Below are 24,129 nucleotides of genomic sequence, written 5' to 3' on the forward strand. Positions count from 1 at the left end.
CCTTGTTTAAGATGATGTCCTTGCCGCGCTTTCTGTATGCGCTTCAGAACACTATGGACTTGGTTCCGGCGCGCTACTTCCGTGAGGTGGAGAGCCTGCAGCGGCGCCTGTTCTGGGACGGGAGGCCGCGTATTGCTCTGGCTAAATTTACGCTCCCGTGGTACGATGGGGGGGTTGCCCTCCCGGACATTAAACGGTATTACTGGGCCTCCCAGCTATCTGCGATTAATCATGGCCTTTACGGGCCCGCCCTGAACCCGGCATTTGAAATGGACAAGATGCTCCTGCCCGGTGGCGACTACAATCGAGCGCTCTACTCTGGCGCGCCCGACTCCCGTCTGACGGGACCGACGCGTGTCATGGTGCGTGTCTGGCACGCGGCTAAAGCAGCGATGGGGTGGAAGGACCGTTTGACCCGGGCGACACCGCTATATGCGTCTGAGAGGTTGGGCTCACTGTGGACATCGAAGGGCTTCGAGAAGTGGGACACGATCGGAATCAGCACAGTGGGAGACCTCTGGACAAGGGGTGGATTCAAAACTTTTGAGACGCTGCGGACGGAATTTCAGCTGCAAGGCAGTGAGTACTTTCGGTACTTACAAGTCCGCCACGCGCTGGGCTCCGTCTTCCCTGATGTCGCGTCCATTCCGGAGTCTTCCCCCCTGGAGGACAGAGTGCTGGATGGCCATGTCCCAGACAGCACGATCTCCCTTATATATAAAAAACTGATCAACGACAGATCGTGCCTGCTGACTAGTCTCCGCGAGGCCTGGGTTGCCGACGGGCTGGAACTGGACGACGAGGACTGGATTTCCGCGGCGGCCTCTCCGAAGGAGGTGGCCATCCCGGCTCGCCTTCGCTTCGTCCAGCTTAAGATCCTCCACCGGGTTTACGTGACGGGGCCAAGGCTTCTACGTATGGGCTTTGTTGGTGACGGATTGTGTAAGCGTGGCTGTGGTGCCTTGGCAACTTTCATGCATATTCTGTGGGAATGCCCACAGGTGGAGCGATTCTGGCGTGGTGTGCATGAGGTCCTGCGTGTGGTGACGCGTGTTGCGCTGTTGCCTGAAGCGAGGAGATGCTTGCTGAATGTGTGGGAACCAAATGACTATTCGGTCCCGCAGACGCGGTGGGTGACTCTGGGATACATGATAGCTAAGCGTGACATTGCTCAATTGTGGGGATCCCAGAGGCCCCCGGCGGTGTCGGCCTGGAAAGAACACATGGATTGGTGTATGTTTCGTGAAAAGGTGGTGTATGTTGCGAGGGGTAAGCCTGGGGCGTGGGTGAAAATCTGGGGCCCCTGGAACGCCTATCGCGGGGGTATTTGTGAGCCGCCACTGCTACCGGCCGCCTCACCAGCTCCGTCCCCTTAGCCGACCCCCTCCCCCAGCCGCGGGCATGTGGTTCCCCTGTCCCTGATCTATTCCCATTCCCCTCTTCAGAGTTTGGCTGCTGGTTGGGATCCCCCACTTAAGGAGCACGTGCCGTCACTTTGGATGGCGGGTTGCCTTGCGGGTGTGGTTTTTTGTGTTGTTCTGTTTTGAAAAAAGGAAACCGTATTGTGGGCTTGGAGTTATGGGGCCTGCGCTATTGATATCTCCTGATTTACCGATCTGCACCGCCAAGAGACTCTTACTGTAGGTATGTCATATGCTTCTGCCACTCTAGCGGCCGGCCGGATGGTTGTAGGCCCATACTTGTAACCTTTTTTAACATGTAATAAACGGTTTCAAAAAAAAAAAAAAAAGATTACACCTAAACCAACTACTTCATCATCAACATCCTCAACTAAGAGAGTCAAAACGAACCCTCCTACGCCTACTGTCTTTCCTCCACCTCTCTCAATAGAGCTGCTTTTGGATGAAATACGTGCCCTTAAGCAGTATATGACTGAAACGAATACTCGCTCACAAAGCTTGGAAGATCACTGGCTCTCACTTCAAACCAAACTTACTTCTGTGGAGAATCAAGTTGACTGATTGCAGGTCTCCTCACATCAAATCCCTCCTATGAAAGCTGAAATTTTGCAAGTTCAGAAACAGATTGAAAAACCTTGAAAATTGCAGCAGGCGTAATAATCTGCGTATTTATGGCCTTTCCGAAGGTTTGGAAGGATCTCAACCTATTGCCTTCTTTCAATCTTTTCTACCACAACTGCTTGATATTCCAGTTTCTCCTTCCTTGAACATACAAAGAGCTGATAGATTGGGGCATCCTCCCTCTGCCTCTTAATCTCAGCTTAAACCGAGAGGGGTCATACTCTATTTCTTGGAATATACTGACTTGCTGAAAGTCTTGCAGGCAGCCAAAATCAAGCGTCACATCTCCTGCACAGCTGTTTCTCTCACAGGACTATGCCAAACCCACTGCGGATAGAAGGAAAAGCGTTCTTGCAATGCGACCAGCACTACGGGATTTAAATGCCAAATTTGGTTTGATACATCCGTGCCTCTTCAAAGTCACTTATAAAAATAAAACCACTACATATGAAGATCCAGCTTTACTTCAATGTTTTCTGGACAATTGTAGAGGAGAATCCATGGATTTTGCAGGGCCTTCTTCTTCCTGAGAACTGTATCATTCTTTCCCATGTCAAGTTGTAGTAATTGATAATTGAATTAATTCTCTCCTTTTCTCTCATGTTTTTCATTTCAGGTGTCGTCTCCCTTCAGGTCTTACCACCCTTTATTTCCCATTGTTTGCGCTATTTCACGTTTTTTCCTGAGATTGTTTCTCATCATTTTTTCTATGTTCTATTTGTAATTATGTATTTATTTCGTGTTTTCAATGTCTATGTTAAATATACTAACTTTTCCCTTTTTCCCATATCCTCCCCCTTTTAGGCATTACCTCCCTCCGACCGACATCCTCCATTATGTTAATATTGTCTGGATTATTTCCCTCCTCGTGATCTCCCCCAGAAGTGTTCAGTTAGGTTCATCTCCTCGTCCTGTTGCCTCAATACCCTCCACCCATGTTTGAATCTCTAGTATGTTTTGATGTTTTTCTTTTATCACTATACTCTCTTCTCCTCTTCTATTCTTCCTTTTCTTTTTTCCTTGTTTTTCCTTGTTCCACTTTCCTATCTCCCTCCTTTGTTATTATCTCAACAACACTTTTCTTCCTTTTCTTACATTCCAATTCAATCTGCTTCTCACTATCTTTTTCTTTCCCTTTTTTTCTCCCCCATTAATTTTGTTTCTATCCTCTTATTTCTGATACTTTCCTCCATTTTTCCAGTTTATTCTAGTTCTGATTTCATTCACATTGTTTTCTCTAAAGTTAATTACTTATTTACTTATATGATTCTTTCTTCAAATGTTACTATATCCTATTTCACTAATATGCATTTATGGTTACTTTTTGACAAGGTTACTGTTTTATCTGTTCTTATCTTGTTTATTATCTTAATGATTTATAGATCACATTAAATGTTGTTACGTGGAATGTCCGGGGTTTACATTCCCCGATTAAACGGCAGCGTGTATTATCCCATCTATATAAACTGAATGCCGATATAGCCATGATTCAAGAAACTCACCTCACTGAATCCGAATCCCTGAAGTTAAAAAGAGATTGGGTAGGAGAGGTTTTCTTTTCTCCAGGCGATGGCAAGTGTAATGGCGTTGCTACCCTTTGTCATAAGTCTCTTCATGCTAAACTTGTTTCCCAAGAGACTGATGACATAGGTCGCTGGTTACTTACAGACATATTGATTGGGAAGATTCCCCTTACCCTATTTAATATATATGCCCGACCACAGGTGACTGCTCATTTTGGTCCCATCTTGCAGAGAAATTAATGCCACTCCCTCATGATAATTTAATCTTAGCTGGTGCCTGTAACCTAATTGCTGATCCATTTATTGACCGTAATTCCACTTCCTCTTTTATACCTTCCAAACCTCATAAAGCATTTTTACATTCCTTTCAGCATAGACACTTAATTGATGTCTGGAGATTGTGCAATCCCTCTTTGGGGGAATATACTTTCTTCTCTCCAATGTATCATACACAATCACACATTGATCACATTTTCATGTCTCATGTCCTTTCTCAATCTCTAATTTCTTCTGACATTGGTTCCATTCTAATCTCTGATCATGCCCCAGTCTCCACTTCCTTAGACATTCTTCATAAGCCTTCTACCCCGCGACGCTGGAGCTTTAATAATTAATTACTACTCGATCCTGTCTTTACTTCTTCCTTTACTTAATTTTTTACTGAATATTTCTCTTTTAATTAATCAGACACCCTTCCCTTTTCTGTTGTTTGGGAAGCTTTCAAGGCGGCAACACAAGACTTTATTATTAACTATGTCTCCAAGAAACGCCATATGGCCCGGAAACCCGCCACAGATCTCTTTGCTAAAATAAAATCCCTAGAACATACTTACTACCTATCTAAATCAAAGGAATGTTTAGACGCCCTAATAGCTGCCAAACTCAAATTTAATAAAGTATCTACCGATAATGCTTCCTTGTATTTACTTAAGTCCAGTGCGAAATTCTATGGCGGTAATAACAAATCAGGCAAACTATTGGCAAATTACCTTAAAGTAAAAAAAAACAAATTCAATATCGACTCAACACTGGATGCTCAGCAGACACCGAAATTTAAAGATTCTTAAATTTTGCAAGAATTTCAAACGCTTTACAATTTTCTATATACTCCTGAGACTTGTCCTACGGATAAATCCATCACAGACTACCTCTCCTCTATTACTAATGCCCCAGATCGTAATTTAGGCTTTCAATCATTGGAATCAGATGTTTCAACGAAGGAGCTACACAATGCTTTGTACACTCTTAGGAAGAACAAAGCCCCAGGTCCTGATGGATTCACTGTGGAGTTTTTTTCTCATTTTTCCCAACTTCTACTTCCTAAATTAGACAAACTCTTGACAATTTTCTTACAAACTGGTACTGCTTCAGGATCCTTTTTAGAAGCTCTCATTTGTCTTATCCCTAAAGAAAATAAAGAACCTTGTTTTTGTAAAAATTATAGACCAATCTCATTGGTTAACATCGATTACAACATTTTCTCAAAATCCCTGGCCCTGCATTTAGAATCCCTTCTTCCGGATATTTTAGGTAAAGAACAATGAGGCTTTGTGAAAGGTCGTTTTCTTACTGATAATACTCGCTTGTTCTTCGATATCCTCTCGAAATCCTCTCACTCATCTAACTCCTTAGTGGCTATAGCATTAGATGCAGAAAAAGCATTCAACAGAGTCTACTGCCCCTTCATTGTTTCATCTCTCAAATTGTTTGGCTTTAGTTCTAAAATTAATTCTTTGATATCTCTCTTATGCTCAAATCCTAGAGCTGCTATATTTGTTAATGGCCTCACTTCTTCATATTTCAACTTGGGCAGGGGTGTCCGTCAGGGTTGTCCTTTATCCCGCTTTTTGTTCAATTTAGCTTTAGAACCATTTTTGGGTGAACTTCGTCAGAACACTGATTTTCAGGGTTTCAACTATGGTGATACACATGTTAAATTGGCAGCTTACGCTGACGACAAATAATTGTTCATGTCTAATCCCACTTCTTCTCTACCTGCTTTTCTATCTGAAACTCAATCCTATTCTTCCGTATCTGGTTATAAATTAAACAATGACAAATGTGAAATCTTACCCCCAACAAAGCTCACCTTTAAAGAGGACTTTATAACTACCAACTTCACTTGGAACCCTAACCACATAAAATACTTAGAAATATGTATTCTCTTCCTCTATTCACTCATCAGTTTCCATTAATTTAGACAAATGCTGTTCAAAAATGTCCTCTCTTATTGATAGATGGCATCCCTTGTACCTATCTTGGTGGGGGAGGCTAGATACCATCAAGATGAAGTTATCCCCAATTGTCTTATTTTCTGTCTCTACATTCCAGTGAATATACCCCAAAATTACTTCAAAAAGATCAATTCTTTGTTGTCTTCCTTTCTTTGGAGTAAGAAAAAAGCTTGAATGTCACTAGCAAAGCTCAGCCACCCTAAAACAGAAGGTGGGGTTAACTTTCCCGACTTTCCTGCCTATCATAAAGCGTTTAACCTTTGTCAGTCATCTCATTGGCTTACCACTCCCTCTTCAGATTCCCCTCTCTGGGTATCACTTGAACAGTCATTTATTGCTCCTTTCTTCTTTTCAGAATACCTCTCTTTCACCCAGAAGCCTCAAAGATTATCTACACCTATTGTCAAGCTTACACACAAGTTATTGGACCCATTTTTATTAGATAATTCCCCTGATATCAATTCATTTCTTAAATCCTCGGTTTGGCACAATCATCGCATAATGATCAAAGACAAACCCATCTATAGGAAGTCATGAAGACAAAAGGGCCTCATTTGGGTTCATCAACTATTTCATAATGATAAACTTATACCTTTTTCCCTAGCTAAACTGACATTTAATTTCCCTTCTACTTTTTCTAATAAATATCTTTTGCTACAGCATGCTTTAGGTATAGCAGTTCAGAAAACTGTCCCATCCTTAAGTCAACCAATACCTTCTTCCACGAACTCTCATACTTTTTTGAGTTCTAAACCCAAAGCCTCAGCAATTTATAACTATCTACGCAAGCCGATTCTCACTAGAGACAAAACCAAAGTGGATTTGGATTGGGAAAGAGACCTTCAGGTTGACTGGTCCGTTCAAGTTTGGAGCCACATTTGGCTAAAAATAAAGAAAACCTCCAGAGCAGCTAATACTACGCAGACACTCTTTTTCATATATAATAGATTACCCCTTTCCCCTTCACTTTTACATAAGATCAATGCTGAACTCCCTGATACCTGTTGGTCATGTTCATCCACTAATGCTGATTTAAAACACTTACTTTTTTTCTGTCCTTTTGTTCAAGACTTCTGGAAGAATGTCTGGAAACAAATTACCCACATTTTTCATGAGATAGTTCCCTTTTCATTTGTCAATATTTTTTTGGGCTCTCTTTCTGAGGACTGGTCGAGCTGTTCTTTGCCTATGGAGGTTTTTGACTTACTTTTGGGAGTAGCATTTCAACAGATTACCAAGCACTGGAAAAATGTATCTGACCTGTCCTTTCAGGCTTGGTGGTATGCCGTTTGTTATAATCACAGGTTAGATACTCTTTATGTATTCCCAATCTCCTTCGCTCCCAATCGTTTGTTTTTATGGTCCCCAGTTACAAGGTTTATAGAACGTCATGCTTTCCTCTGTACGCAAAATCCCGAATCAAGAGGTGTTGAAACCCCCTTGATATTCTCATTTGTTCTTGTCTTTAATACAGTTTATAGTATTACTTTCATTGTAATTTGTGCCATTTTTAGTACCTGACCAGAATTATATTATACTTGTATTTATCTTTTTATATTGTTATATGATCTTTTAGCTATGTATTTTTAGGATTTTCAGAAATGTAATTTAGATGTATTTGTACTGTATTTTCTCCCTCCTTTGCCCTTGTCCTTTTCTTTTTGTTTTTCTCAATGAACGTTAAATTTTTTTCAAACTTAAAAAAAAAATGATGAGTACATTTGGGCTGAGGGGCCTGTTTTTTGGGATTCATAAGAATCACTGCATGACATTTGACCCGTCTCCAATGCATTTTACTCTTGACATAAGAAAGACAAAATTCAGGCACAGCACTATAATAAAGCCCAAAAGACCGCCATTGAGTACATTTAGAATATGCAGTAAAAGGACAGCATTAAAGACTTACCTGAATGCAGAAACAACAGTTTTCAAGTAGTATTTCCCTAAGATTGAAGATTCATATATGTCTGTAAGCTGAACAGTTAGAAAAAGAAACAGAAGATTTAAAGATTAAAGTTTTTGTGAAACATTGAAATCAACTAGAACATAACTCGATTTTAAATTTAAAAAAATAGAATAACAACTATTGAACACAGAATATGAAAGTCATACAGGTTTAGTGTTCAAGCATCCCTGATTACCCATTGTGTGTGTATATATATATATATATATATATTGCCTACTGGCAGTCACCAGTAGGTAGTTATAGTTAGGGCCTATTTTCCATAGGAAATCTGCAACATTCTAATTGGAATAACGTTGGCGCCGATTGACGAATCTTCGCGAAATTTTCCAAACTTTTGGCTAGCTCCGGTCTGCTCCTATCCTGAAAATTTCACGGTGATTCGTCAAGCGGGGGCCGAGCAAAAAGGGGGGTCCCAAGATGCATTTTCCCCATGCATTTTCCCATAGGACCTGTTGACGCAGCTACAGCCCGAACTGCTGAACGGAATTACACCAAATTTGGCAAAGAGGTAGTCCTCAGTTCAGACGACTCGTGCCTTTTGCTTAAATGGTGTAAATCCGTTCAGTAGTTCCTGAGAAAATTAGAGTTAAAAAGATAGATATATCAGGGTGGAGCCTAACCACACATCTCATCGTGAGATCTGATTGGCTGTCAGTACTTCATCCAAGAAGTGTTTGCAGCCATCTTGGGACCAATATACATGATAGCACCTAATTAAAAAGCATTGCAGTTAATAGAAGGTTTTAAGACGTTAGTTACATTATAAATCATTTGTTGATGGTACCATACTCATTTTAGAAATTGTGGTGTGTTCTAAGGTGATTTTACCATGTGAAAAAGCCTTCTGCTGTGATATCATGAATCATGTTTGAGAGAAAACTATTTTCTCATGCTTTTCCCACAGAGGTTTGGAAGGTGATCTATAAGCTAAACTGAGAGCATATTTTCTGTAAATTCACATTATCTTTCTCAGTCATGTGAGAATGAAGTCTGACATTCTCAGTAAAACATGTACATCCAACAAGGGCAGAGCCTGTCAGTTGATTCCTTTGTATTCTACTGCAGCTTCCCAAAGTGTTCTAAAGAACAACTAGAGCGCTAACAGTCCTACTTATGACAAACGTATTGCACACCTGAAGCCATCTTGATTGGAATAAAGTGGTAACTCTTAAAACATTTAATTTAAAAAGGAACAAAATGAGGGGGTTCATTTTGCCATAGAAAGTATGATTAGTGCTGCAGAAAGAAAAATTAGGCCACATTTTGAGTGACTTCTCATATCCTCTTCTATTTCATTAAAAACGTCTGACATGCAGACTGAAACATGCACTTTGAATACCAGCAGCAGACTTCCCTGGTGAGCAGTAGCTTTACTACAGTGATCTAATGAGCAACTAGAGTGCTAACATTCAGAATTTATGGCAAATGTGTGACATATCCGAATACCTTCTTGATGGAATCAAAGTAAAAAACTGAAAGCATTTCCTACTGAGGAGACTGCAGTAAATGAGGAGATTAGGAAACTTCATAACAAATAAATCTACCAACATGGCCACCAGAGACAAAAGAGCCCAGATGTAGCCCACATGTAGCCCAATGACAGAAGTGTGCAAAACACTTATTTTTGTGTATTTGAAGTATTATATAGTGCAGACTTGTCAGGTATTGGAGTGCTTTACATGAGCATTGGTTACATCACACAAGATCAAATTCATTTTGGTTGTAGACATGGGGAGATTAAGTGATTTGACCAGAATCACAGAATGTTGAGCTGAAGCAGAAACTCCAACCTGGTTCCCCAGTTGCAAAGTCTGCAGCTCTGGAAGTAACACCACATCCTCTCCCCTAAGTGCAACATTTAATCAAGTGGTCAACTAGATTAAAAAAAAAAAAGATTACAAATAATTTAAAAGTTCTTTGTCACTATTTGAAAACACAGAAAATATGTCCTCATTTTAGCTTTTTAGAGCACTAACCATAATTTTGATGCAAATAAGACCCTCTCATATATGTAATTTCTAAAGGAAATGCTCTAGGTATTACAGTTTTGATTACATCAAGATGACGTCAGGCGTTCCACACTTTTGTAATAAATATAGAATGTTAGCAATCTACTTGTTCATTGGGATACTGTTGAGAGGCAGAGCCCAGGGGCACGGACTCTGAAAATTGAAGGCAGGTAGGAGAGTGCAGAGGCAACACTTTGACCACACTTGGCAGGCAGGAAGGGCAGTGGCAGCACAACAGACTATGGAGGGCAGTGGAAAGGGGGGCAGGGGCAACAAAACAACAATACAGGACTGGCAAGAGAGGCTGTGGCAATATAATAGACCATTGTGGGCAGAAGGAAGAGGCAGTGGTAGTACAACCATACATGCCAACAGACCCGTTTCAGCAAGGAAACGTCCAATGTTTTTAAGCTCAAATGGGCTTTATTTGATCTGTCTCCTGTCTACAATCTTCTCTTTTTCAATGTAACTCAAAGGGGAAAATCAATCCCCAGTTCTTTTTCAAAATCTCCCTCTTACCAAGATCAAAATGTTCGCAAGTATGGTACATTGGATCATGGTAGGCAGGAGGAATTGGGGTAGGGACATGGACTCGGATAACAGAGGACAGGAGGGACATGGAGAGGTGCACCAAACTGACCCTACAGGGCAGGCATCAGGGTTTGCAGCAGCACAATACACCACACAGGGCATGCGGGACGGGCGAGCAGCACAACAATCCATAGAAAGCAATAGGGAGGGGACAGGACCATGCACATGGACAAGAGAGAACAAAGGGGAAAGAGGCAATGGTAGCTAGCTGACCATAATGGACAGACAGGAGAGAAAGCTGCAGTATAACAGACCATAAAGGGCAGGAGGGACGGATCAGGGGCATTACAATGGAACAGACAAGCCAGGAGGGAGGGAATAGGGATCTGCACATGAAAACAGAGGGCTGGGGGCAAGGGGGCAGGGCAGGAGCAGCAAGATGACCATGGAGGTCAGGCAGGATGGGCACTAGAAACAAGACACACCATGGAGAGCAACAGTGAGACTATGATGGCATACACACAGACCATGGAGGGAAGGTGGGAGGGGGTCAGGGGCAGCTAGCTGACCACACAGGGAAGGAGGGAGAGGCCATGGCAGCACAGAAGGCCATGCATGGCAAGCGGGAGGGTTAGTGGCAGCACAATGGCTATGATGGGCAAGAAGGAGGGTGCAGGGGCATGCACAAAGGACCATGAGGATAGAAGGAAGGGTCAGGACCTGGGCACAGACAAGAGAGTTCAGGGGAAGGGGCCTCACCACAGACTGCGTGGGGCAGGCAGGAGGAGCAGTTGCAGCACAACAGACCAGGGAGGGCAGAAGGGTGTGGCAGTAAAATGGACCATGGAGGACAGGAGGAAGGGGATACGGGCATGGCATGTGGACAGGCAGATTGGAGGTGGCAGGGACAGGTTACAGTCATCTGACAATGCTAGGCTGGTGGGATGGGAGTGGAAGGTCAACAGAACACGCAGAGTAGATAGGAGTGGCAGGTCCATGGAACATGGTGGGCAAAAAGGATGGAGCAGGGTCATGCACAAAGACATCGGAGGGCAGGGGGAAGGAGAATAGGGGCAGCAAGCTAAGCACAGAGGCTAAGCAGGAGGTCAATGATGGGCCATATAATTGGGCAATTGAGGGCAGGAGGAGTGGACTGGTACATCATGCTAAATGGAGTGCAGTGGCAGCACATCAGACCATGCATGGCAGGAGGGAGGAGGCTAGTCCATGGATTCAGACAACAGAGGATAGTAGGAGGTGGATGGGGCAGCAAGCTAACTGTTCAGAGAAGGTGGGTATTAGGAACTTTATTGTTTTTAAAATGTGTGTCTGTGCAAACTACTTAAAATATGAACAAGTATGCAGCATAATCTCACTTTTATTCAGGAAGAAGAGGATGTTTGTGACTGTGACTCCGGGCTCACTTGGCAGAAACACCCCCTGACCCTCCACCCCCATCGCAAAATGTAATGCCCGTGAAAAGGGTAGGTGGACGCAGTGTTATATAGAACATAGTCCTGAGAGCACGATTGAAAATGAAAACTAGATATAGTATATGGTATAAACTATGCACCAAAAAGTGTTATATAAGATGAACCGGGCGTGAAATTTAATATGCAATACATTGTGCGCAATGACAGATTCATTGGAGAGCGTGAGATAGCACAGGCACTAGCGCGTGCTATGCGATATGCGCCTTGGAGTGTAATATGCACAGGGCAGTGTTGTGTAACCTAAATAGTCTCTAAAGTTGTAATATAAAATATGTGCTGGGGAGTGTAACATTCCATATGCACTGTGACAAAGATATGGATCCCAGATTGTAATATGTATGGCATAGCGCTGTGCGTTATAACATAGGCATTGAGGAAGGCACGTTAGATGGGGCAATATAACCCGTGCGACGGCAAGTGTGGCATGACATATTCACGGGGTGGTGTTACAGTGCACATGGGCTAGAGAGTGTCATAGCATACGTACTAGCTGGTGGAATACAATACAGAGGTGTGTGGCACTCGGCGGGCACTGGTGGGTGTAACACAGCATTGGGTTCAGCCAGGAGCGCGCAGTGACTCTCAAGTGAGGTTCGTCTCCTTTCCAGAGAGTAAAATAAAAAGTATTACACATCCGGCGGTGGATGTGTGTTTTATTAACCGTGAGAGGGGTTTCTTGCATAGTTTGGTCGAATTTTTGTCGAATCCCCTATGAATGGCTTGGTGTGCGTGTATATTAAATGTGCCCGTCAATAGCTACCCATGTTTGTATAAATAAACGACAAGGGTGTCTACTTGGAGAGAACCCACCAGCGGGGGCACCGGGATTAGGCACGGTAGGGCGTCAGACACGTCAGAGCTTCACTAGCGGTGTAAATACATTCCACGTGGATTCATTGTATGCATAGTGGCCTTTTAATTAATATCACGCTAATCGTCATGGTGATAGGTACATACGGTTTGTCCAGCATGTCCTAGGTGTTTCTATAAATATATTTTTACAAAAAATAATAAAAACAAAGGCCGGCCCCGGGGATGGGGTCCCCGGGGCCATAAGTGGCCTGAGGAGGGGGGCAACGCAGCCCCACTCCTAAATAATGTTTTTTTTAAAAAGGCCATGACCCGGGGGTTGGGGTCCCCGGGGCCAATTAAGGCCTTGGGATGGGGGCCACGTGGCCCCCTTCCAAAATTATTTTTTTCAACAAAAACATTAGGGTGCAGGCCCTTTGGGGATGGGGTACCCAGGGCCAATACATTAGAAAAAGAAGGGGGGCCACACAGCCCTCCTCCTTAAAAAAATAAAATAAATAAACGACCAGCATCACGACTGAGGCCACGCCCCCTCCTTGCAGCACTCTGCAAACGCACCCCCTGGCCAGTTGTAAGTTGGGGAATTAATTCCCCTTCAATACTGAGGGTCCCTGAGGGCCAACTAGCCCAACAGGTATCTCCAGTATGCGCCAGGGAGCTGCGTTGCAGACAGGTGTTCTGAGGCCACGCCCCTTTTTACACCTCTATGCAACGCAGCTCTGTGGTGCTTACTGGAGGTACCTAGTGGGCTAGTTTGACCCTAGGGAACCTTAGGATTCAATGGGACTTAATCTGTTAACTTAGAACGGCCACAGGGCGCGTTTACACAGTGGTGAAGGGAGGGGATTGGGCCTGAGGTGACGTGTGCAAACACGCCCTGTGGCGCGTTTTAAGTTGGGGAAATAATTCCCTTTCAATCCTGAGGGACCCTGGGGGCCAACTAGCCCACCAGGTGCTTCCAGTAAGCGCTACTGCTCTGCGTTGCAGAGAGGTGGTGCAGGCCGTGCCCCTTTTTACACCTCTCTGCAATGGCGCTTACTGGACGTACCTAGTGGGTTATTTTGCCCCTAGGGACCCTCAGGATTCAAGGGGACTTAATCTCCCTACTTAAAATGGCCACAGGGCGTGTTTACACAGTGGGGAACGGAGGGGACGGGGCCTGAGGTGACGTGTGCAAACACGCCCTATGGCGTGTTTTAAGTTGGGGAAATAATTCCCCTTCAATCCTGAGGGCCCCTGGGGGCTAACTAGCCCACCAGGTGCTTCCAGTAAGCACCACTGAGCTACGTTGCAGAGGTGGTCCAGGCCGTGCCACTTTTTACACCTCTCTGCAACGCAGCTCGGTGGCACTTACTGGAGGTACCTAGTGGGTTAGTTGGACCCTAGGGACCCTCAGGATTCAAGGGGACTTAATCTCCCAACTTAAAACGGCCACAGGGCATGTTTACACAGTGAGGAAGGGAGGGGACGGGGCCTGAGGTGACGTGTGCAAACACGCCCTGTGGCGCGTTTTAAGAGGTAGTTTTAATCCCCTGCCCTATTATATACTAGGGGCTTACAGAGGAGGTCATGCTAATCACAGGGGGACCCCAACGCATAGTGTTCCCTATTGTATATAGGTGTTTTCACTGTATTCTGAGTGTCTTTTAGCATAGCACTGGCTCTAGGACTGGTTAGTCAGACTCAGTTACCCCCAGTATCCGTCTGAAAAAGTTGAGGGTACAGGATGATTTTGCAACGAGGCTTCTTTCTGCTCTTCTGTTTGTTCTTTCTGCACGTTATCCTTCTTCCTGCACTTTTCTTCGTCTTTGAGGACTTCTGTTGCTTCTTTCTGCATTTCTTTTTTTTCTTTCTGTGGGTTTTTTCTTCTTTCTTCACATGTCCTATCTCTGTAGGCATAGTTAGAAATTAGCATTTAAAAAACCTTTGAAATTCATTGACAAAAACATAGGTTTCAGGCACGTTATAGTTAGGAATTAGCATTTAAATAACCTTAGAAATTCACTGAAAAAACCATGGGTTTCAGGGGCGTTATAGTTAGCTGGACTTTTCACTCGTACAAAACCATTGAAATTCCCCCGTTATAGTTAGTTCAGCTAACTATAACTCGCGCGCCCGCAATGCACTGCTGATGACGTCACATATTACATCCCTCATGACATGGTCAGTGACATCACTCATGACATCACTGATGACATCTCAAATGACATCACTGATGACATCACTGATGACATCATCCTTGTGATAGAGTGGCAGACCTCCTCTCCCCCTAATATAACGTTTGATACACACATTCAAAAATAGAAACTAAAATTTTCAAAACAATGGACATACCAATACCAGTTACAACAACCTATTCAGTAATTCTAAGATCCACATACACATCCACTCATTCACCAACAGTCCTATACAGTCACTCATACATATACTCACTCATCATATGCACTCATACACCTATACATCCTGTTGCACAACGCCACTCATCCATAGAGTTACTCACACACATAGTCGCTCATGCTAACAAAGAATCAAACATCCATTTACTTGCATATACAGTTATACACACACCACCACACTTACTTCTACAGAAACTTACACATACTTAGTCTTTTAAACAATCCCTTATAGAAACACATACTTATTGATACAGGAACTCTTCCAATCTCTCACTCTCATATATACTCACTTGTATACACCAATAGTCACATATACTAGTTTAAAACATATGTAGTTACTCATAAAGACACTATTGAGACAGTCATTCACTCACTAACACACCCATGCACACACTCATCCACCCATACAGTCCTGCACACATGCTGTCTTCAACACATACAAACAGTGAGTCCCTCATTCATGCACCTATGCACTACGTAATACCCCCCACCGAACCATACAGACACTCATACAGATACTCAAAAAACCAACTAATGACCTATATAGACACTCATGTAGCTACTCACCAACCCATGCAGCCACTTATACACAAAGTGAGAGACTGATACAGATATTTACATATTTAAACATTACTCACTAAGCCATGTATTCACTAAGATACACTTAATCAGTCAGTTATACAATCAATTTTTCAAAAACAAATCATCCATTTAGACACTTATATACCCATTTATTCTTGCATCGACCTTGAGATATACATATGTAAAACATATGTAATTTTCAGAAAAACACACATTCACTGGATGATGTCATCAGTGATGTCATCAGTGATGTAATTTGAGATGTCATCAGTGATGTCATGAGTGATGTCACTGACCATGTCATGAGGGATGTAATATGTGACGTCATCAGCAGTGCATTGCGGGCGCGCGAGTTATAGTTAGCTGAACTAAATATAATGGGGGAATTTCAATGGTTTTGTACGAGTGAAAAGTCCAGCTAACTATAACGCCCCTGAAACCTATGGTTTTTTCAGTGAATTTCTAAGGTTTTTTAAATGCTAATTCCTAACTGTAACGTGCGTGAAACCTATGGTTTTTTCAGTGAATATATATATATATATATATATATATCCACAAAAAGAGATGCCCCTGTAAAGTCGACCCATTGAAAACGAAACCCTCAAAAATGACGAACGCAGGTTGTGGGAACTCCGCTTTTATTCATTAAAAGGCTCAATGCATTTCAGGATCACTCCCTTACTCACGAGCCACACAGCAAATGACACAAACAGCAACTCGATGCCGAGCACCTGCATAAATTCAAGTTCCGCCCTCATGGGTGTGTTCTATTGCCGAGTAGGCATCTGGTATTTGGAGTCTCTCACCGTAATACTTCCCATGTGGGGGTTGTTGTGGGCCTAATTTCCAGCCTTATTTACCAAGTGGACACAAGCGGAATACCCAGTCTGCCATTAAAATGTCACCATTTCGTGTAGTTTCCATTCTTGTGGCTCAGTGCCAGGTTCTCCCAGCGCTGCAGGTCTGCTTCATACGGCGGGTCATACCTCACGGCATAGGCTAGCCACTCATATCCACAAAAAGAGTTGCCCCTGTGAGGTCGACTCATTGGAAACTAACGCCTCAAAAATGACAAAGGCAGCTTGTGGGAACTCCGCTTTTATTCATTAAAAGGCTCAACGCGTTTCAGGATCACTCCCTTATTCACGAGCCACACAGCAAATGACACAAACAGCAACTCGATGCCGAGCACCTGCGTAAATTCAAGTCCCGCCCTTGTGGGCATGTTCTCTTGCCGAGTAGGCATGTGGTATTTGCAGTCTCTCACCGTAATACTTCCCGTAATATGACCCGCCGTATGAAGCGGACCTGCAGCGCTGGTAGAACCTGGCACTGGCCAACAGGAATGGAAACTGCACAAAATGGTGAAATTTTAATGACAGACTGGGCATTCCGCTTGTGCCCACTTGGTGAATAAGGCTGGAATTTTGGCACACAACAACCCCCACATGGGAAGTATCACGGTGAGAGACTGCAAATACTAGATGCCTACTCGGCAAGAGAACACGCCCACAAGGGCGGGACTTGAATTTATGCAGGTGCTCGGCATCGAGTTGATATTTTTGACATTTGCTGTGTGACTCGTGAGAAAGGGAGTGATCCTGAAACGCGTTGAGACTTTTAATGAATAAAAGCGGAGTTCCCACAAGCTGACTTCGTCATTTTTGAGGTGTTAGTTTCCAATGGGTCGACCTCACAGGGGCAAATCTTTTTGTGGATATGAGCGGCTAGCCTATGCCACGAGGTATGACCCACCGTATGAAGCGGACCTGCAGCGCTGGAAGAACCTGGCACTGGGTCATTGGAATGGAAACTGCACGAAATGATGACATTTTTATGACAGACTGAGCATTCCACTTGTGCCCACTTGGTGAATAAGGCTGGAATTTTGGCACACAACCACCCCCACATAGGAAGTATTACGGTGAGAGACTGCAAATACCAGGTGCTTACTCGGCAAGAGAACACGCCCACAAGGGTGGGACTTGAATTTATGCAGGTGCTCGGCATCGAGTTGCTGTTTGTGTCATTTGCTGTGTGGCTCGTGAGAAAGGGAGTGATCCTGAAACGCGTTGAGCCTTTTAATGAATAAAAGCGGAGTTTTCACAAACTGCCTTCATCAGTTTTGAGGCGTTAGTTTCCAATGGGTCGACCTCACAGGGGCAACTCTTTTTGTGGATATGAGCGGCTAGCCTACACCGCGAGGTATGACCCGCCGAATGAAGTGGACCTGCAGCGCTGGGAGAACCTGGCACTGGGCCACAGGAATGGATACTGCACGAAATGGTGAAATTTTAATGACAGACTGGGCATTCCGCTTATGCCCACTTGGTGAATAAGGCTGGAATATTGGCACACAACAACCCCCACATGGGAAGTATTACGGTGAGAGACTGCAAATACCAGATGCCTACTCGGCAAGAGAACACGCCCACAAGGGTGGGCCTTGAATTTATGCAGGTGCTCGGCATTGAGTTGCTGTTTGTGTTATTTGCTGTGTGGCTCGTGAGAAAGGGAGTGATCCTGAAACGCGTTGAGCCTTTTAATGAATAAAAGCGGAGTTCCTACAAGCTGCCTTCGTCATTTTTGAGGCGTTAGTTTCCAATGGGTCGACCTCACTGGAGCAACTGTTTTTGTGGATATGAGCGGCTAGCCTCTGCCGCGAGGTATGACCCGCCGTATGAAGCGGACCTGCAGCGCTGGGAGAACCTGGCACTGGGCCACAGGAATGGAAACTGAACGAAATGGTGACATTTTAATGACAGACTGGGCATTCCGCTTGTGCCCACTTGGTGAATAAGGCTGGAATTTTGGCACACAACAACCCCCACATGGGAAGTATTATGGTGGGAGACTGCAAAATACCAGATGCCTACTCTGCAAGAGAACACGCCCACAAGGGTGGGACTCGAATTTATGCAGGTGCTCGGCATCGAGTTGCTGTTTGTGTTATTTGCTGTGTGGCTCGTGAGAACGGGAGTGATCCTGAAACACGTTGAGCCTTTTAATGAATAAAAGTGGAGTTCCCACAAGCTGCCTTCGTCATTTTTTTAGGCTTTAGTTTCCAATGGGTTGACCTCACAGGGGCAACTCTTTTTGTGGATATATATATATATGTGTATTTGGTCTCCTTTCTGCACTGCTGGTGAAAGAAATATATATGATAAAATAAACCGACTTACTAACTGGCTGGTGCCTGGCTGTGCTGCTTCATCGTGTTCCTGGATCGTGGAAGGTCTATATATATATATATATTCACTGAAAAAACCATAGGTTTCACACATGTTATAGTTAGCTGGACATTTTACTGATAAAAAACCAATGAAATTCCCCCGTTATAGTTACTGTAGGCAACTATAACTCACGCGACCGTAATCCTCTGCTGATGCTAATACTGTATTTAGACACTTATTTGCCCATATCTTCTTCCATTAAATTTTAGCTATACATATATTACAAATATTTTTTTTTCATAAAGACACATATGTCATCAGCAGAGGATTACGGTCGCGTGAGTTATAGTTGCCTACAGTAACTATAACGGGGGAATTTCATTGGTTTTTTATCAGTAAAATGTCCAGCTAACTATAACATGTGTGAAACCTATGGTTTTTTCAGTGAATTAGCAAGGTTTTTTAAATGCTATTTCCTAACTATAACGTGTGTGAAACCTATGGTTTTTTCAGTGAATTTGTACGGTTTTTTAAATGCTAAGTTACTTTACGCCATTTGTGGCGTGCGCGCCCACTTAACGCAGTTCGTTCCGTGCACGGTTTTTATCAACTTTAATAAGCCCTGTACATTTGGTGGCCTTCGGCCACCAAAAGCACAGGGGGTGAGGTCAATGTGGATAGTGTTTTTTTTATTTCGATTTTATAATTTCATGTTGCCAAGATTACGTTTTTTTTCTCTATTAATAAGCCCTGCACATTTAGTGGCCTGCGGCCACCAAAAGCACAGGGGGTGGGGTAAGTGTGGATAGTGTTTTTTTTATTTTTATTTTTTTACCGTAAGCGTACGGTAAGCTTACGGTAAGCGTACGGTAAGCGTACGGTAAGCGTACCCCGCGAAATTGCCGAAAAAAAAATAAAACCGTTTTTGCTCTTGGGGGATGTTTGGGGACTCCCTCAACATGACTATGTGGGAGGGAGTTGTCAAAACAGCCCCGTAACATGTTTTTGGCCATCATGTTTGATAAACAACACTCAGTGCGAGAGACAAAATGGCGGACGCCGCTTCCTGGTTTCGGCCGATTCGAATGTTTACTAAGATCTAAGAGCCAATCAGAATCGCGCTCGCGCACGCCACCGTAAGCTTACGGTAAGCGTACGGTAAGCGTACGGTAAGCGTACCGTAAGCGGGCTCAGATATATATATTGATTTAAAGGCTATTTTCTCAGAATCTACTGAACAGATTTACACCAAACCTACAAAAGGCACTTCCTTGACCTAGGGACTACCTCTCTGCCACATTTCTAGTAATTCTGTTCAGCCGTTCGGGCTGTAGCTCGTTCTAAAGGTCCTATGGAAAAATGCATGGGAAAAACGCGTTTTGGGACCCCCCTTTTATCTCAGCCCCCGCTTGACGAATCCCCCCGAGACTTTCAGGGTAGGAGCGGAGCGTAGCGCCCCACCTATTTTGAGAAATCCGCGAGGATTCGTCGACCGGCGCCAAAGTTATTCAAAATAGAATGTTGAGGTTTTCCTATGGAAACGTGGTCCTAACTATAACTACCAACTGGCGACCGCCAGTAGGTAATATATATATATATATATATATATATATATATATATATATATATTTTTTTTTTAATCACCTTTACTTTAACCTCGAGGCAACTGTGTTTTTTATACAAATGTTATGCAATAACTCGTATTCGGGCAACAGTAACTAATATTACTGAAGACCAGCTAAACCTTCTAACCTTCCGAGGTTGATAACTTGCTAACCATTACATTACACACCCTAGAAAGGCCATAGGCTGTGATACTCTGCTGTGCATAAAATTAAAATATTGTTAATATTATACTAAACCATAGGGACTGATTTGAATGTATCGATCTATTTTCAGCGTGCTTGGCTTATTTGTCCTGTATCGTTTCTAGAAAAAAAGAGTGTTCAAATTAAATATTCTCTCAAAATCTATTAAATTTGCGAACTATAAAAAGTCCCAGAGGCAGGAGGTCGAGGGTTTGGAGAGGCCGGTGTCCATAGCAGAGGCCGACCACGTACACTGTACAGATAGAGCAACGTAACATAAGGTACATATCGCGAGACAAGAATATAAGTCGTGCATGTGGGAAATGGCGAAAAGTAGACACCTCAAGTCGCAACATACTGTTTATGAATTGGGCGACAAGGCGGGTAGGCTGCTGGCCTGGCTGGAACAGAAAGAGAGGGCTAGCAGATGGATAGCACAGATCCAGTTGGAAGACGGGAGTCTCACCTCAGAGCCTCAGCAAATTGTAGAGGGACTGGCGAAACACTATAAAAAGATATATACACCGGAGGCCTCGGCCACAGTAGAGGATAATCTGGAATTTCTCAGAGATATAAAAATGCCCGTATTGACCCCATTGGCGGTAGAGGCCCTCGAGAAAGACTTCGAGCACGAAGAGATAACATTCGCGATCGCCGCGCTCCGCACCGGAAAGGCGCTGGGACCAAACGGAATCCCGGTGGAATTCTATAAAAAGGGGGCAGCACAGCTTGTTCCTCATCTACTGCCTATGTACAACGACAGCTTAGAGAGGGGGATCCTCCCAAAGGATCAATGAATGGCCACCATAGTAGCTATCCATAAACCAAACAAACCGCCGCACGACTGCATGTCATACAGACCAATCTCCCTGATTAACGCTGAGGCTAAGATCTTGGCCAAAGTGCTGGCGACAAGGCTCCAGGCACACTTAGCAACAGTGGTACATCCGGACCAGTCGGGATTTATGCCGAACCGTAATACCGCCCTTAATTTGTGGCGTCTCCACGGGGTTATCGCGCGTAGGTCCACCATTGAGGAAGACGCCGTTATTCTGTCTCTTGATGCCCGGACGGCATTTGACCTGGTCGAATGGCCATTCCTGTTCGCAGTCTTACAGCATCATGGATTTGGGCCGAAGATCCGTGCCTGGATCAAACTATTATACACGCGGACGCTGGCCCAGGTAGTGGTTAACGGCCACGTATCATCTGACTTTCCGCTGGGGAGGGGAACGAGACAGGGCTGCCCCCTCTCGCCACTTTTATTTCGCTGGTTTTGGAGCCGCTGGCGGCGTGGATACGTCAGGATCAGGTGATCCGCGGCCTGAAGTGGGCTTTGGGATGGCAGGACCGCATTTCTCTATATGCGGACGACATATTATTATATCTGGCATCCCCGGCGCGTTCCATTAATTGTCTCTTGGATATCTGTGGGTCGTATGGGCGGGTCTCCGGATACACCATTAATTGGGCGAAGTCACACCTTTATGTATTGCAGGAAACCACACCGCGGCTTCCAAGTGGGTGTGTAATACAGACAGTGGAACACGGATTTCGATACCTAGGAATATACGTCACGTATGATAGACTGCAATTCATCGCGGAAAACCTCACACAGCCCCTAATCTGCTTCCGCAGAGACATAAAACACTGGCGCTCCCTGCCGCTAACGCTTCTGGGTAGAGCGGCCCTTTATAAAATGATGGCGCTCCCCAGGTTCCTATATGCTCTGCAGAACACACCCTTCCCGGTATCTCCGGCATACATCAAAGCAATACACGCAGAAGTTACATGTTTATTGTGGGATGGGAAAATACCGCGGATAGCACTCCACAAACTAACAAGGAGCTGGTATGATGGGGGTATTGCACTCCCTAATATCAAGGTATACTACTGGGCCTCACAGCTCACAGTGGTTAACCACTGGCTGCATGCCCCCGGCGACGATCCGGCATATCGTATGGATAGACATCTGCTAGACTCGGAGGGAATAATGGGAGCACTATACAACAAGGTCAGAAGACCTAACCTCACAGGCCCAACGGCGCATACGATAAAAATCTGGCATGAGACTCAACGTGCGTTGGGATGGGAGGGGGAGATAATGCAAGCTATGCCATTATGGGACACAAAGCAGCTAGGCCTCCTGCGAAATACTAAGGGTTTTCGCCAATGGGACCTGATAGGAATTTCACGAGTGGGGGACATGTGGAAGAAAAAGGAAATAGTAACATTTGCGCACCTGCAGGCGACATATGGCTTGGTCGATACTGAAAACTTTCGCTACCTACAGATCAGACACGCTCTCCAGGCCGTAATCCCCCCAGATACTAAGTTAGCGGAGTCGTCGCCTCTGGAGGATAGACTTCTCACAGAGCATCTCACCAAAAAAGCTATATCAATAACATACCGGAAAATAATAAACAACCAACCAGACCCTCTAACCGCCCTTAAAGCTAAGTGGGAAGCGGAGTTAGGAGAACTAGACGACACAGATTGGCAGGACGCACTCTCATCCCCTAAGACGGTAGCGATCCCCTCAAGACTAAGGTTGATACAACTAAAAATCCTACACCGTACATACTACACCCGAACATTACTATATAAACTGCACCAGACAGATTCACCGCTTTGTCTTAGGCAGTGTGGGGAAGAGGGGACTCTCTTTCACACCCTTTGGCTATGTCCAGCAATTGCCGGTTATTGGAAGGCAGTTATGCGGACCCTCTCACAGGTTACAAATACTACGATTCTCCCGGACCCAAAAAGTTGTCTCCTTAACGTATGGGAACCGACTGATCTCACTCGCATGACGCAAACATGGGTAACACTGGGCATGATGTTGGCGAAGAGAAGTATAGCGCAGCAGTGGGGATCCCGCCTGACTCCCACCCTTCCTCAGTGGAGTGAGGCAATGGATAACATAATGATAGTGGAAAAGACTGTATACATTCATAGAGGATGCCCCAAAAAATGGTCTCTGATATGGGGAGGGTGGAACACTTACCGTGGGAATATATGTGAGCTCCCAAGGGAGGATACTGGCTTGGAAGTCAGTGATTGAACTGACCCAAAAATGGGATGTACGGTAGTCTGTATTTCAGGTATAGGTGCAGGAATTGGGGCGCAACAAGAGCCTAAAAATGAAAAGAATGTCATCTACTGGATATATTGTATGTCAATGGACCATCTCTGTGTTGACGGTGTGTTTCTCATGATGATCAGTGCCAAAAATTTTTTGTGTTCTACTGGAAATGTTAATAAAAAAAAAAAAAAAAAAAATAATCTGTTAAATTTAAATGATTAAAATGGCAAGGCATATATTATTCTAAACATGAAGCTCAGCCTGTCGATTAACCCGTCACTCTCTTTATCACCTTGGGAAACAAAAGGGTGAGGGCATGGCATATCCCATCATGAGCAATAGGGGTTTGGGGCACGGTAAAGCGCATAGTGGGCAGCCCCTACCCCTATATTTATTTTTATATTTTTATATTAGACCTAGGTGTCTAGTGAGCTTTCTGCTCTCCCCAAGGGAGAAAGTCAGGGCTTATGGCAGAAA

The 24,129-nt window shown here is 44.2% G+C and overlaps 1 pseudogene across 1 annotated transcript in view; it reads right to left on the minus strand.

Moving 5' to 3' along the window:
• LOC146805717 (suppressor of tumorigenicity 14 protein homolog) overlaps window positions 1-24,129 on the minus strand; it is a 402,115-nt pseudogene that overhangs the window by 334,235 nt on the left and 43,751 nt on the right. The window contains exon 4 of the transcript XR_014967890.1: window positions 7,706-7,773. The product of XR_014967890.1 is annotated as a suppressor of tumorigenicity 14 protein homolog (transcript). The remainder of the gene's footprint in view (window positions 1-7,705; window positions 7,774-24,129) is intronic.

The sequence above is a fragment of the Triturus cristatus genome, chromosome 8, assembly GCF_964204655.1.
Source record: "Triturus cristatus chromosome 8, aTriCri1.1, whole genome shotgun sequence".
NCBI lineage: Eukaryota > Metazoa > Chordata > Amphibia > Caudata > Salamandridae > Triturus > Triturus cristatus.